The sequence below is a fragment of the Nicotiana sylvestris genome, chromosome 12 (genome assembly GCF_000393655.2).
Source record: "Nicotiana sylvestris chromosome 12, ASM39365v2, whole genome shotgun sequence".
In the NCBI taxonomy this organism is placed as follows: domain Eukaryota; kingdom Viridiplantae; phylum Streptophyta; class Magnoliopsida; order Solanales; family Solanaceae; genus Nicotiana; species Nicotiana sylvestris.
The window spans coordinates 13,398,759-13,415,118 of NC_091068.1; positions in this window are offsets into that span (position 1 = coordinate 13,398,759).

Consider the following 16,360-nt stretch of genomic DNA (forward strand, 5'->3'; position numbering starts at 1 on the left):
GTGATTAATTAAACTCCAATCATGTTGCAACCCCAAATACCGATCGTGATGGCGCCTATCACATTACTAGGCAAGCCAACCAGTCCACTAACCATAGCCCATTTCCTTTAGTAAGAAACCATTTCCAATACGAGTTTAAACACTGATTTCATAATAAACATTTAAAATGACAGAAAATATGCAGATGTCAAACAATAATAAACTACACAGCCCAACTGATCTGGTGTCACGAGTCTAGAGCCTCTAATGCAAGTTCGAACATCCTACTACATAGATAGTCTAGAAAATACTGAAAAAGGTAACAAGATAGAAGGGAGAGAATAGGGCTGCGAATGCCATGTAGCTACCTCGAAATCCCCGACAGAAAACTGAACCAGCTGAAAAATGCTCACTCGGCTGCTCGGGCACCTGGATCTACACACAAGGTGCAGTGAGTAATGTGAGTACGCCAACTCAGTAAGTAACTAAAGTAAATAAGGTCTGAAAGTAATGACGAGCAGTTCAAAAATACATAACGGAATAACCAACGAAATAACATGTCATCTTTACAGTTCAAAAAAATCAGTTTTCGTTATAAAACCACATTTCCAGTTTAAACATTTGGAACCAATTACTTAGCAGTATATCAAACAAAGGCTTATTTAAAAGAAGAGTGAAATCAGTGAAAACATTATGACAAGGCCTCTCGGGCAAGGAATCACTCAGAATCTGGCCCCTCGGGCAGCCTCTCATTCACTCGTGACTCAACTCTCCTCACTCAATACTCATTCTCAGCACTCGTCTCATTTATATCTCATAATAATATAAATCATAGTAACAGCTGCGTCGTGCAGCCCGATCCATATATTTATAGTCGACTACGCTCACTGGGGGTGTGTAGACTCCGGAGAGACTCCTACAGCCTAAGCGTCATATCGTTGCGGCGTGCAACCCGGTCCATATAAGTATCGTTGCAGCGTGCAATCCGATCCATAATATATATATATATATATATATATAATATCCTCACTATTAGGTTCTCAACCTCGCTCAGTTATTAACCTTACAGCCTCTCGGGCACAACAATAGAACTTAGTGAACTTAACCCAAACAGTCCTCACAATTTAGAAGTGGGGTGAAAAAAACAGTTTTAAACATTTAAATAGGTAAAACATGACTGAGGATATGTTTTCAGCAAGTAAAGTGAGGAAACAGTAAAAATTCCCCTAAGGGTCTCAACAGGTCGGCACAAGGCCCCAAACACGACATACAGTCCATAATATAGTATAAATAGCTAAACTACGGAATATCATAAGGTTCCAAATCAATTACGCGGCTTAATAGTTGCTATGGGATGGACCAAGTCACAATCTCTACCGGTGCACGCCCACATGCTCGTCACCTAGCATGTGCGTCACCGCATTTATCAAAACAAGTCAAATACCGGGTTTGTACCCTCAGTTCCAGATTTACAATGGTTACTTACCTCAAACCGGTGAAAATACTACTCCGCAATGCCTTTGCCCCTCAAATCGGCCTCCACTCGCGTCGAATCTATTCAAAATCAGAATCACGACGTCAAAATATGCTAAAGGAATGAAGCCCAAACTAAAACAATCAAAAATTACCAAAAAATCCCAAAATTAGCAAAACTCGAGCCTCGGGCCCACTTCTCGAAACTTAGAAATTTTCACATCATTAGATTTCTTATCTCCCCACGAGTCTATACGTATAAAAAATACCAAAATCGGAGTTCAAATGACCCCTCAAATCCTCAATATAAGACCTCTTAAACTCAAGCCCTAATTCTCCATTTTAGCCCTTTAATTCCTTTAATTTCAGTCTTAATCCATGAAATATTACCATAAAAGTGTGTTTTAGGTCAAAAATCCTTACCTTAACGAAGTCCCTTTGATTCATCTCCTCAAAATCATCCAAAGCTCCCAATTCCGAGTTTAAAAATGGTTAAACCCTTCAAAAATCGCGAAGGAAGAAATATATACATTCTGCCCAGGCTTTTCCGCATTTGCGGCACACCCACCGCATCTGCGGTACTGCATTTGCGGTCAAAACTCTGCTTCTGCGGAAATTCATTAATCCAGCCTAAACCACATCTGCAGTCTACTAGCCGCATCTGCGACTCCGCAGGTGCGGTCCCTCTACCGCATCTACGGTTCAAGACATTCTTCCCATGATCTGCTTCTGCGGCCAATCCAATGCATATGTGGCACCACACCTGCGGTCCCCAAACCACAGGTGCGAAAATACCAGAAGCAGCAAAACTTCAGCAGCTGCAATTACACTTCAACTTCCCCGTTAACCACCCGAAATCATCCTGAGGCCCCGGGACCTCAACCAAAAGCATAAACATAACCCAATACCTTATTCAAACTTATTCCAATCATGAAAACACCCCAAACAACATCCAATCTACCAAATCACATCGAATTCAAGCCTAAGTTTCTAAAATCTTCCGAAATATGCTTTTGATCAAACACCCAAACAAACCACGTCCAAATGACCTGAAGTTTTACACACATATCCCAATTGACACAACTAAGCTACTGCAACTCTCAGAGTTCCATTCCGACTCCTATATCAAAATCTCGCCTATCAACCAAAAATTGCCAAAATATCAATTTCGCCAATTCAAGCCCTAGTCTTCTCCAAACCTCCAAAACCCATTTCGATCACGCTCATAAGTCACAAATCACCTCCCGAAGCTAACTGAACCATCAGAACTCATATCCGAGCCTTCTAACACATAAGTCAACATCCGGTTGACTTTTCCAACTTAAGCCTTCTTAAAAGAGACTAAGTGGCTCAAACTTCACCAAACTCATTCCGGACTCGATCCGACCAACCCGATACCACAAAATACGGATAACGAAGCATAAAAAAGCTAAAATGGAGGAAACAGAGCGGTACTCATGAGACGAATGGCCGGGTCGTCACATCCTCCCCAACTTAAACAAACGTTCGTCCTCGAACGAGTCAAGAAACATACCTGAAGCCTCAAATAGGTGAGGATATCTACTCCGCATCTCCCGCTCGGTCTCCCAGTTAGCCTCCTTCACGGACCGACCTCTCCACTGCACTTTCACTGACGCCATATCTTTTGACCTCAACTTTCAAATCTGACGACCCAAAATAGCTACTGGCTCCACATCATAGGTCAAATCATCATCCAACTGAACCGTGCTGAAGTCCAAAACATGAGACGAATCTCCAATATACTTTCGGAGCATAGAAACATGAAATATTGGATGCACATTCGACAAGCTGGGCGGCAAAGCAAGCTCATAAGCCACCTCCCCAATCCTCCGAAGCACCTCAAAAGGTCTAATGAACCGCGAACTCAGTTTCCTTTTCTTCCCAAATCTCATGACACCCTTCATGGGTGAGACCTTCAACAGAACCTTCTCGCCAACCATGTAGGACACATCTCAAACCTTCCTATCGGCATAACTCTTTTGTCTCGACCGCGCTGCATGAAGCCTTCCCTGAATCACCTTCGCCTTCTCCAAAGCATCCTGCACCAAATCAGTCCCTAATAGCCTAGCCTCACCAGGCTCAAACCAACCAACTGGAGATCTACACCGCCTCCCATAAAAAGCTTCATATGGAGCCATTTGAATACTCGACTGGTAGCTATTGTTATAAGCAAACTCTACGAGCAGTAGAAACTCATCCCATGATCCTCTAAACTCCATGAAGCAAGCATGCAACATGTCCTCCAATATCTGAATAGTACGCTCGGACTGTCCGTCCGTTTGAGGATGAAAAGCTGTGCTCAACTCAACTTGAGTACCCAACTCTCTTTGTACGACCCTCTAATACTGCGAGGTAAATTGAGTACCTCTATCCGGAATGATAGAAACTGGAACACCATGCAAACAAACAATCTCCCGGATATAGATCCCTGCCAACCGCTCTGAAGAATAGGTAGTACACACAGGAATGAAGTCCACGGACTTGGTCAGCTGATCCACAATCACCCAAATAGTATCGAACTTCTTCAAAGTCCGTGGAAGTCCAACAACAAAGTCCATAGTGATCCTCTCCCACTTTTACTCAGGAATAACCATCTGCTGAAGTAAACCACCCGGTCTCTAATGCTCATATTTCACCTGCTGACAATTGATACACCGAGCTACAAATCCCACAATATCTTTCTTCATTATCCTCCACCAATAGTGTTGTCTCAATCCTTACACATCTTCGCGGCACCCAGATTAATGGAATACCGCAAGCTATGGGCCTCCTACAGAATCAACTCCCGAAGCCCATCCACATTGGGCACACAAATCCGGCCCTACATCCTCAACACCCCATCATCATCGATGGTTACATCCCTGGCATCATCATGCTGAACTCTGTCCCTAAGGACAAGCAAATGCAGATCATCATATTGGCGCTCTCCGATGCAATCATATAAGGAAGACCGAGAAATCACACAAGCCAACACCCGACTGGGCTCCGAAATATCTAACCTCATGAAACGATTGGCCAAGGCCTGAACATCAACTGCAAGGGGTCTCTCCCCAACTGGGATATATGCCAAACTCCCCATACTCACTGCCTTTCGGCTCAAAGCATCGGCCACCACATTGGCCTTTTTCAGATGATACAATATAGTAATATCATAATCCTTTAGAAACACCAACCATCTCTACTGCCTCAAATTAAGATTCTTTTGCTTGAACAAATGCTGAAGATTGCGATGATCAGTGAACACTTCACAAGATATGCCATACAAGTAATGTCTCCAAATCTTCAATGCGTGAACTATGGCAGCCAACTCCAAATCATGAACGGGGTAGTTCTTCTCATGGGGCCTCAACTGACGAGAGGCATAAGCAATAACTCTACCCTACTGCATCAACACACAACCAATCCTAACTCTCGAAGCATCACAATACACGATATAAGAGCCTGAAGATGATGGCAAAACCAACACTAGAGCTGTGGTCAAAGCTATCTTGAGCTTCTGAAATCTCTCCTCACACTTGTCCAACCATACAAATAGAGCACCCTTTTGAGTCTACTTGGTCAAGGGCAATGCGATAGATGAGAATCCCTAAACAAACCGGCGATAATAGCCTGCCAAACCAAGAAAGATGCGAATCTCTGTGGCTGAGGATGGCCTAGGACAACTCTGAACCACCTCTATCTTCTTCAGATCAACCTGAATACCCTCGCTGGACACCACGTGCCCTAAGAAAGCCACTAAACCAAGCCAAAACTCACACTTGGAAAATTTTGCATAAAGTTTCTCCTCCCTCAATTTCTGCAATACCACTCTCAAATGCTTTGCGTTCTCCTACTAACTACGTGAATACACCAGAATATACTACGAAAAACGAATCAAGATAAGGCTGAAACACGTTGTTCATCAAATGCATGAATGTTGCTGGGCATTGGTCAGCCCAAAAGACATCACCAAGAACTCATAATGACCATATCGGGTCCTAAAAGCTGTCTTAAGTATATTTGAATCCCTGAACTTTAACTGGTGATAGCCCGAATGGAGATCAATCTTGGAGAACACTCTCGCTCCCTGAAGCTGGTCAAACAAATTATCAATGCGAGGCAAAGGATACTTGTTCTTAGTTGTTACCTTGTTCAATTGCCTATAATCAATGCACATTCTCATTGTGCCATCCTTCTTCTTCACAAACAGAACCGGCGTACCACAAGGTGACATACTAGGCCGAATGAACCCTTTATCAAGGAGTCCCTAAAGCTGCTTCTTTAACTCCTTCAACTCTGCTGGTGTCATAAGATACGACAGAATAGAAATGGACTGAGTGCCTGGCAGCAGATCAATACCAAAATCAATATCCCTGTCTGGTGGCATGCCCAGAAGGTCTGCAGGAAACATATCGGGAAAATCCCTCACGATTGGGACAGAATTAATACTGGGAGCCTTAGCTCTAACATCTCTCACAAACGTTAGATATGAAAGACAACCCTTCCTAACCATACACTGGGCCTTCAAGAAAGAGATCACTCTACTAGGAACGTAATCAGTCACACCTCGCCACTCGATCCATGGCATACCCGGCATAGCCAAAGTGACTATCTTGGCATGATAGTCCAAAATAGCACGATATGGAGATAACCAATCCATGCCCAAAATGACATCGAAATCCACCATACTCAGTAATAACAGATCCACTCGAGTCTTCAGACCCCCAATAGTCACCACACATAACCGATACACACGGTCTACAACAACAGTATTGCCCATCAGGGTAGATACATGAACAAGTAAAGCAAGAAACTCCTAGGATAACATCTTGAGACTCGAGCAAAGTATGAGGACACATAAGAAAAGGTGGAACCGGGATCAAATAATACAGAGGCATCTCTGTGGCAGACTTAAACAATACCTATAATGACAGTATCCGAAGCAATAACATCTGGTCTACCTGGGATAGCATAGAAACTAGCCTGACCACCGCCTGATCGACCTACCCCTCTGGGGAGACCCCTGGGTGCCTGACCTCCACCCCTAGCTGGCTGGGGGGGTGGTGAAGTAACTGGACCACAAGTCGAGGGCTGACCCCTCTGTTGAGACTAACTATCATGAAGCTGAAGGCACTGCCTCCTCATATGTCCAAACTCTCCATACTCATAACAACTCCCCGGTGTTGGAGATAGGGACTAAAGGGAACCCCTAGCACCGGAATGACAAGTAGAAGGACCTGGTATGGAAGAACCCTGGACTGATGGAGCACGAGATGAGCTCTGAGTTAGAAGGGCACTAAGTGATGACTGGCCCTGCTGAGATCTATGATAACCATGACCCGAAGATGCCCCGCGGTAACCTGGGTGAGCTTACTAAGCCTACCTGAAAAGACAGCCTCTGCCCTGCTGGAACTGACCCCTCGAAGGAGCACTGCTAAAACCATTAGATCCCCGAGGCCTCTTGGCCTCTCTCTTCTCTCGCTCCTGCCGGCGTACAGTCTCAATCTCACAGGCGATATCAACAACCTCCTCGAAGGTAGCACCCGTCACCCTGTCTCTAGTCATGAGAATTCGTAGATGATACGTGAGGCCATCAACAAACATCCTAATCCTCTCTCAAACTATGGGAACCATCCAAACCGCATGACGGGCTAACTCAGAGAACCGCATCTCATACTGCGTCACCGTCATCTCCCCCTGATGCAGCTGCTCAAACTGCCTACATAGCTCCTCTCGGCACGACTGTGGTACATACTTCTCTAGGAAAAGAATAGAGAACTGCTACCAAGTAAGGGGCGCTGCACCAATAGGCCTACGTCTCTCATACGCCTCCCACAAGTGAAGACAGCCCCAGAAAACTGAAATGTAGTAAATGTCACACCACTAGTCTCAAGAATCCTTATTGTACGAAGAATCCACTAGCACTTATCCAAGAAACCCTGGGCATCCTCTCCCTCTGCACCGCTGAATGACGGAGGCTAGATCCTACCAAACTTCTCAAGTCGAAGCTGCTCATCATCCGGCATAACTGGTACTACAAAATCCTGAGCTGGTGCAACCGGCTGGGCTGGAGGTATCCCCGGTGTTTGTAATCCCTGCACTACCTACTCAGGTGTTCAAGCAACGGGAGTCTGGGTTCCTCCACCGGCCTGGGAAGCAGCTGCGGCCATAGTAGCTGAGACTGCCTGAGCCAAACCGGTACACACTGATAAGATCTGAGCTAAAGCCTCCTAGAGACCTGGGATCGCAATGGGCACAACTGGTGTCTGAACCGGTGCTATTGTAGCATCTACAACCGGGACCTGATCCGGAACTGGGACAACTCGTGGATTGTTGGTGCTGCTCTAGCCCCTGCCACGGCCTCGACCGCGACTTTGGCCTCTGGTGGCCCCAGCTGGTGGTACTGGCAGTCATCCGCCCTGCCCGGTAGCACGTGTCCTCACCATCTGAGAGAAAATGGAATATTAGACGTTTAGTACTCAGAACAACAAATTAGTACGACAAGAATCTCAAGAATATGAAGTTTTTCCTAAAGGTTCTGCAGCCTATCGAGGATAAATACAGACGTCTCCATACCGATCCGCGAGACTCTACTAAACCGGCTCATGACTCGCGAGACCTATGTAACCTAGGCTCTAATACCAACTTGTCATGACCCCAAATACCGGTTGTGATGGCGCCTATCACATTACTAGGTAAGCCAACCAGTCCACTAACCACAACCCATTTCCTTTAGTAATAAACCATTTCCAACACGAGTTTTAAACACCGATTTCATAATAAACGTTTAAAATGACAGAAAATATGTAGTAGTCAAATAATAATAAACTACACAACCCAACTGATCTAGTGTCACGAGTCTAGAGCCTCTAATGCAAGTCCGAACATCCTACTACATAGATAGTCTAGAAAATACTGAAATGGTAACAAGATAAAAGAGAGAGAACAAGGTTGCAAACGCCATGCAGCTACCTCAAAATCCCCGACAGAAAACTGAACCAGTTGAAAAATGCTCACTCGGCCGCTCGGGCACTTGGATCTACACACAAGGTGCAGGGAGTAACGTGAGTACGCCAACTCAGTAAGTAACTAAAGTAAATAAGGTCTGAAATTAGTGACGAGCAGTTCAAAAATACATAACAGAATAACCAACAAAATAACATGTCATCTTTACAGTTAAAAAAAATCAGTTTTCTTTATAAACTAACATTTCCACTTTAAACATATGGAACCAATTACTTAGCAGTATATCAAATAGAGGCCTATTTAATAGAAGAGTGAAATCAGTGAAAACATCATGATAAGGCCTCTCGGGCAAGGAATCACTCAGAATCTGGCCCCTCAGGCAGCTTCTCAGTTATTCGTGACTCAATTCTCGTCACTCGGTACTCACTCTTAGCACTCGGCTCATTTATATCTCATAATAATAGAAATAATAGTAGCAGCTGCGGCGTGCAGCCCAATCCATATATTTATAATCGACTACACTCACAAGGGGTATGCAGACTCCGAAGGGGCTCCTATATCCCAAGCGTCATATCGTTACGACGTGCAGCCTGATCCATATAAGTATCGTTGCGACGTGCAGCCCGATCCATAATATAAACATATAATATCCTCACTATTAGGTTCTCAACCTCGCTCAGTCATTAACCTTACAGTCTCTCAGGCACAATAATAGAAATTAGGGAACTCAGCCCAAACAGTCCTCACAATTTAGAAGTGGGGTGATAAAACCAGTTTTAAACATTTAAATAGGTAAAACATGACTGAGGATATGCTTTCAACAAGTAAAGTGAGGAAAATAGTAAAAATGCCCCTAAGGGTCTCAACAGGTCGGCACAAGGCCCCAAACATGGCATACAGTCCATAATATAGTATAAATAGCTAAACTACGAAATATCATAAGGTTCCAAATCAATTACGTGGCTTAATAGTCGCTACGAGACAGACCAAGTCACAATCCTTACCGGTGCACGCCCACACGCTCTTCACCTAGCATGTGTATCACTGCATTTATCAAAACAAGTCAAATACCGGGGTTTGTACCCTCAGTTCCAGATTTAAAATGGTTACTTACCTCAAAACCGATGAAAATACTACTTCGCGACACCTTTGCCCCTCGAATCGTCCTCCACTCGCATCGAATCTATTCAAAATTAGATTCATGACATCAAAATATGCTAAGGGAGCGAAGCCCAAGTGAAAACAATCGAAAAATACCAAAAAATCTCGAAATTAGCAAAATTCGATCCCCGAGCCCACTTCTCGAAACTCAAAAAATTTCACAGCATTAGATTTCTTATCTCCCCACGAGTCTATACGTATCAAGTATACCAAAATCAGAGTTCAAATGACCCCTCAAATCCTCAATTTAAGGCTTTTTAAATTAAAGCCCTAATCCTATATTTTTAGCCCTTCAATTCCTTTAATTTTAGTCTTAATCCATGAAATATTACCATAGAAGTGTGTTTTAGGTCCAAAATCCTTACCTTAAAGAACTCCCTTTGATTCCTCTCCTCAAAATCGCAAAAAGCTCCCAACTCTGAGTTTAAAAATAGTTAAACCCTTCAAAAATCACGAAGGAAGAAATATATACATTTTGCCCAGGCTTTTCCGCATCTGCGATACCGCATTTGCAGTCCACTAGCCACATCTCCGACTCCGCAGGTGCGGTCCCTCTACCGCATCTGCGGTTCTAGAAATTCTTCCCAAGATCTGCTTCTGCGGCCAATTCAACGCATATTCGGCACCGCACCTGCGGTCTCCAAACCGCAGGTGCAAAAATACTAGAAGCAGCAAAACTTCAACAACTGCAATTACACTTCAACTTCCCCGTTAACCACCCGAAATCATCCTGAAGCTCCTGAGACCTCAACCAAAAGCATAAACACAACTTCCCCGTTAACCACCCGAAATCATCCTGAAGCTCCTGAGACCTCAACCAAAAGCATAAACATAACCCAATACCTTATTCAAACTTGTTCCAATCATCAAAACACCATAAACAACATCAAATCTACCAAATCACATAGGATTTAAGCCTAAGTTTCTAAAATCTTCTAAAATATGCTTTTGATCAAAAACCAAACCAAACCACATTCCTATCACGCTCTTAAGTCACAAATAACCTTCCGAAGCTAACAGAACCATCAGAACTCATATCCGAGCCCTTTAACACATAAGTCAACATCCGATTAATTTTTCCAACTTAAGCCTTCTTAAAAGAGACTACGTGTCTCAAACTTCACCAAGCTCATTCCGGACTCGATCCTGTAAGCACGTGATTTTTTCCCTATGAAAGAATTACTCCCAAAAAATTCAAAATAAAATGATTTTCCTTGGTGTGCAAATTTTGAGAATTTTTGTGACATTTATTTATAATTATTTGTATTTGTCTGTGCATGTTTATTTATTAAATTAATAAAAAATACAAAAATATGTCACATTTTGCATGTAGGATTTAATTCTACAATTGTTAGTAATTAAGTTTGTTTTACAAAAATTGAAAATTACAAAAATAGGCATCTTTTGCACTTTTAGCATTTAATGTCCAATTGTACAATTTTATGCTTAATTATTACTTAATTGTGCGTTAATTGTTATTGGGAGTTAATTTGCATTTTTATAACTTAATTTAGTTCTTAATAATAATTTAAGGATTTTTAGAATTTAGTTTTAGAAAATAAAAGAAGAAAAGAGAGAAAAAATGCAAAAAATCGGAATTGGGCTCTTCTTCTAATTCCAGCTACAAGCCCAAGAATACCCAACCTTCCCCATGACCCGATCCATCTCCACACGGGTCGACCCGGTCCGCCCCATTACCCCAATACCTAACCCCTCTTCATTTTTGATTTTTTCCAAAAAAAAAAAAAAAAAACCCTAAACTAAACTATCCGCCCCCCACCCTCTCTTCTTCTTCTCCAACTCCCCGAGCTCCCCAACCATGGCAGCTACCCTTTCCCCCTCTGCCTTACCTTCGCACACACGCACAACCCCTCCGGCGACCAACCACAGCACCCATCGACGACCTCACATCCAAAATAACCAACGTCCATGGCTACCATGGTTAGCGCTGCCACTGCTGCGTCTTCGTCTTCTCCATGGCTAGCTCAGGCTCGTCCATGGACTGCCCTCCACTGCCATCTCCGAGCTTCTGCTAAGTTGTCGCTGCCTTAGCCCCGTCCAAACGACAACCAGTCCAAGCACCACCATCTTTTGCTTCGTCTTTAACATACCAACTGACCACATTCTCGTCGAAACCAAACGACCACGTTGCACAGCCTCGCCATGAACGACCCTTCTGCTTCATCTTCTCCATAGCTGCTGCGTTTTCACTGTCCGCCATGGATGTTGTCGCTGCTGCATCGTCCAGCTTTATCGATGCTGTCGCTGCTACTCCCAAAGCCAAGCCCGTTCAGCATCTGCTTGGGCTGCGATGCTGCTGCTTTGTCAAGCAGCTGAACTTAAAACCAAATCGCGCGGCTTCACTTTTTCCGGCGCCTCTAGTCCAAAAACGAGACTCACCATTTCGCTTATTCAAGCTTTGGTCGAGGTTTGTCGAAACAGTCCATACATAGTTCGAGTTCGTCGTTGGTCAGTCGTTGTTCGTCGTTTCGATCCGGTTAGTGGATTTTGAGTTTCACTTTTGTCCGTATTTTGTTTTTGATATTCTCAAATCTAAAATCGGTAAATGTTTGATTTTTGTTTTGTTCGTGTTCATTGTTTTGTTAATTTTTCAGTTTGTTCATGTGAAATTGTTAGTTTAATGTTTGTTAGATTCAAATTGAAATTTAATTAATTATTTCTTCAGTTTGTTTCATGTGTTTTATGTATTTTTCAGAAATTGTTAATGTTGTTAGATTCAAGTTTAAATTCATAATTGTTTCTTCTTCGGTTTTGTTTTTTTATTTGTCTAAAAGAATTTAGTTGTAATAGAGAAATATGTTGGTTTAATCATTTGAATCCGTCATGTTTGTTATTTAATATGGATTTAATACAAGTTTATTCTTTGTTTGAAGTTCATCCAGTAATTTAATTTGAGTTGGTTTTGGTTTTTGATTTTTGATTTGTTGATTTAGTTTGAATCATGTATTGTGTTGTTAATATTGTTGTTTCCTTGCTCATCCATTTTTGGTCTAAGTTAACCAGGATTGGTTCCCAATATGGTTAATTTATTTCCATTAATTTGAAGTTGTATGATTCATCTGTGTGCATATGATTTGTTGTTGAATTTGTTTAGAAATTGGTCATATTTGCTATATTTTGGTTGAGATTGATTATGTGAATTGGTTATAGCTGATGGGGTAGTTTGGTAAATTGCAGTACGTTCAGGGGTAAAATGGTAATTGCAATAAGGTCGGAGGGGTAGTTTGGTAATTGAACATTTTGAATAACTCTTTATGTTAAGCATGAGGGACAAGATGTAATGGGGTGGGGTTGGTAATAATTGTTTAATATAATGGGGGACAAGACATAATGTAGTGGGGGGAATATTGTAATTGTTTATGTTAGGCATGGGGGACAAGATGTAATGAGGTGGGGTTGATATAATTGTTTAATATAATGGGGGACAAGACATAATGTAGTGGAGTTGGAATAATGTGATTATTTATGTTAAGCATGAGGGACAAGGGTTTAAAATAAAGAAAACATTAAGTAGTGGAGACAAAGCATGCAATTGAGGGAATATTTGGGGTTGGGGATTCAAGACTAGAGTCTTGTTATAAATAGAGTCATTTTTGACACATTTTAGAGGACTTGAACATTCAAAGAGGACTAAGACTTCAGAGAAAAAACTTAGACTGAACTTGAAAGATTTTCGAGTATTAATTTGAAAGATGAAAACATTCCGAAAATCTCAAGAGTGTTAGAGAGTCAAAAAAAAAAAACAAAGGGAGAAGCGAGTTTAGTTTCGGGTTTAATACACGCGTGGTTTGTTGCTGTTTAGTTTGCTTACAAACTTTTGGGTTTATTCTATTGAGTTGTTCGGTTTTTCCTCAAAGTTTTCTGGGCCTTGAATCTGATTCGAATTTGTTGTTGTTGTTGCTGTGTATTTACACTACTGCTGCTTCTACTGATCTTCATCTTCTTTCCTTGCTTTCCCAAATACCAGGTACACAAACTGATACACTGGTTCATCTTGTAAGCCACTCGAGGCATGAATGCAAACAAATGAGAATGATTTGAAGTTATAATTTAATGTAGTCTTTTCCTTCTTTTACTGTCTGTATGTAGAATGTTCTATGCGTTGCCATGCAAACTCCTTAAACAACTCACTTTTGAAACTTAACCATAATAACTCGAAAGTATGTAAATAAAGTAGGACCTTATCTTCATTTATTTTAGAAAACAAAAAATAGAAAATGTAGTCATGCTAAGATTATCCTTTTAAAAATAATGAGACGAGCCTCGCCCAATAAAAATGCAAATTGCGGGGCCCTCAATAATTGATCATAATAAATAGTTAGAATTTGGGATGGACTGTTTAGTGAATTTCACTGCCTTCCCCAAAGATAATAACGCGTTAGACTCTTTAGGCGCGACTTAATTAAATTACATTCTTAAATTCGGGTGCGCATTTATGTGACCCAAATTCAAATCTCAACGGAGTCGAAATGTGTTAACAACTACGGGTGCATTGATTGTGACGTGGTTCGAGATGCATTTTCACGACGTTGCAATTCTATAAAAAATAAATGATAATAATAAAAGCGGTTTAAACTTAATAAAAGCACATAAGTCACAACATGTATTTAAATAAGATATTTAGCCATTATAACAATTTAAGCGACCGTGCTAGAACCACGGGATTCGAGGGTGCCTAACACCTTCCCTCGGGTCAACAGAATTCCTTACTTAGAATTTCTGGTTCGCAGACTTCATTTGGAAAGTCGAAAATTTCCTCGATTTGGGATTCAAGATAAACCGGTGACTTGGGACACCAAAAGCCAAACCTTTCCCAAGTGGCCACTCTGAATTAAATAAATAATCTCATTTCGAATATTGTCACTTAAATTGGAAAAACTCCCTCACGCATTTATCCTTCGGGGCGGGCGCGCAAAAAGGAGGTGTGACAGCTCTGGCGACTCCGCTGGGGAAAAGAACCCAGAGCGTTTGTTCAGGGTTCATAATTCGAGCTTAGAATAATTGTTATATTTGGCTTTATTATCTGATCTTTACTACATGTTTGGGCATAACGTGCTAAATGTTGTCTTTTATCGCTTTGATATTATTTGAACTGTATATAAACTGTGTCGAAACCCTTCTCTTCTTACCTCCGGGGAGGAGCTTGCTGGTCAAGACTCCCTATTCTGTTAGTGTCATACCCTGAAAATAAGAAAGAGGCCGGACAAGTTACAAAGCTGGACGATCTCGCGGGTCCCCGGTACGTAGCCCCCTTCTCGACTCGAGTTGTCCGCTCGGGTACACAGTCTAGGACATATACCCAGGATGAACCTAGTATAACAAAACCTCATGTCGGATCCCTAGTAGGAACGCTTATTTGCATCACGTTGCATTTGACATAGGGGACTCAACATAGGGGTTGGGTCCGTCTAGGACAGGCAACCTGAAATGAAAAGACCATCCTGCTGCATCCCATTTGTTTTGCGCATTTATTTGCTTCAGCTCTGCATGCTGACCGGTTTCTAAAAAAAAAAACTTTTAGAAAAAATAGCAGCGCAGGGAGATAATTACTTATTTTTGGAAAAAATAAAACCAATGTCCAAGTAGTGTCAAAACCTTGCCAGAATTTTCTTAAAAAAAGGAAAAAATGAAAACAAAGTTTGTCTTTTAGTTTGATTTATTAAAAAAACATATAAAAAAATTTCTTTTAATCACTTTCAAAATCCAAAAATATATATATAAAAGTAGAAAAAAAAGGGAAAATTCAAAATTCAAAAACAAATGTTGTTTCTTTTGTAGTATCTTTTTTATAAATTCAGACTAATAGTCCAAATACTTCCTTAAAAAGATTTTTCTTTAGCCTTTATCTCTTTTCAAAAATAAAATAAAAAATAAAATATAAAAATCCAGAAAAATATTTTTCCTTTTCTTTAAAAGATTGTGTTCAGAAGGGGTTTTACTCTACGCTTGATCAAGACCGAACTACGCCGGTTTGATTCTCACAGGGTGTGAGATACGTAGGCAACCCTCATCGGGTCCAATCTCCCTTTTTTCAGAAATAGCCAAAATATCAGAATTTTAATTTATGAGTCGGGTGACGCTGTTTTATCAAGACATAGCCGAATGTTCTCGAAAGGGACGCCGGAGGGCTGACTTTGCATAAACAACCACCTTTTGGGTCATGTTTAAGATTTAATCCAGTTGACCCACACAACCTTAAAAATCTTCGTCCCCGAGGCATTGAAAGGCCGTGTTTGCAATATTGAGTTTTTCATTTTTGAAAAATGATAAAAAGAGTCATAAATAAGTCGGGTGATACTGTTTTTGTCAAAAATAGCCGAATGTTCCCGAAAGGGACGCCGGAAGGCTGACTTTGCATAAACAGCCACTTTTTGGGTCATGTTTAGGATTTTGGTCCAGTTGACCCACACAGCCTTAAAAATCTTCGTCCCCGAGGCGCTGAAGGGCCGTGTTTGCAACACCCAGTTTTTTATTGTAATTTGAAAAAAAAAATAGTCTCCCCACGGGTTAAATGCGTTGCATAAACAACCACTTTTGGGTCATGTTTAGGATTTTGGTCCAGTTGACCCACACAGCCTTAAAAATCTTCGTCCCCGAGGTGTTGAAGGGTCGTGTTTGCAACACCCGGTTTTTATTGTAAGTTAAAAAAAATAGTCAGCGGTCAAGTAAATACTGTTTGGGTTTTTAGTCAAAAATAAGCCGAGCCAGCTTCGGCCGCGTCTTAAACCGTTCTTGCCCAAATAGCCTTAGAGTATCTTTC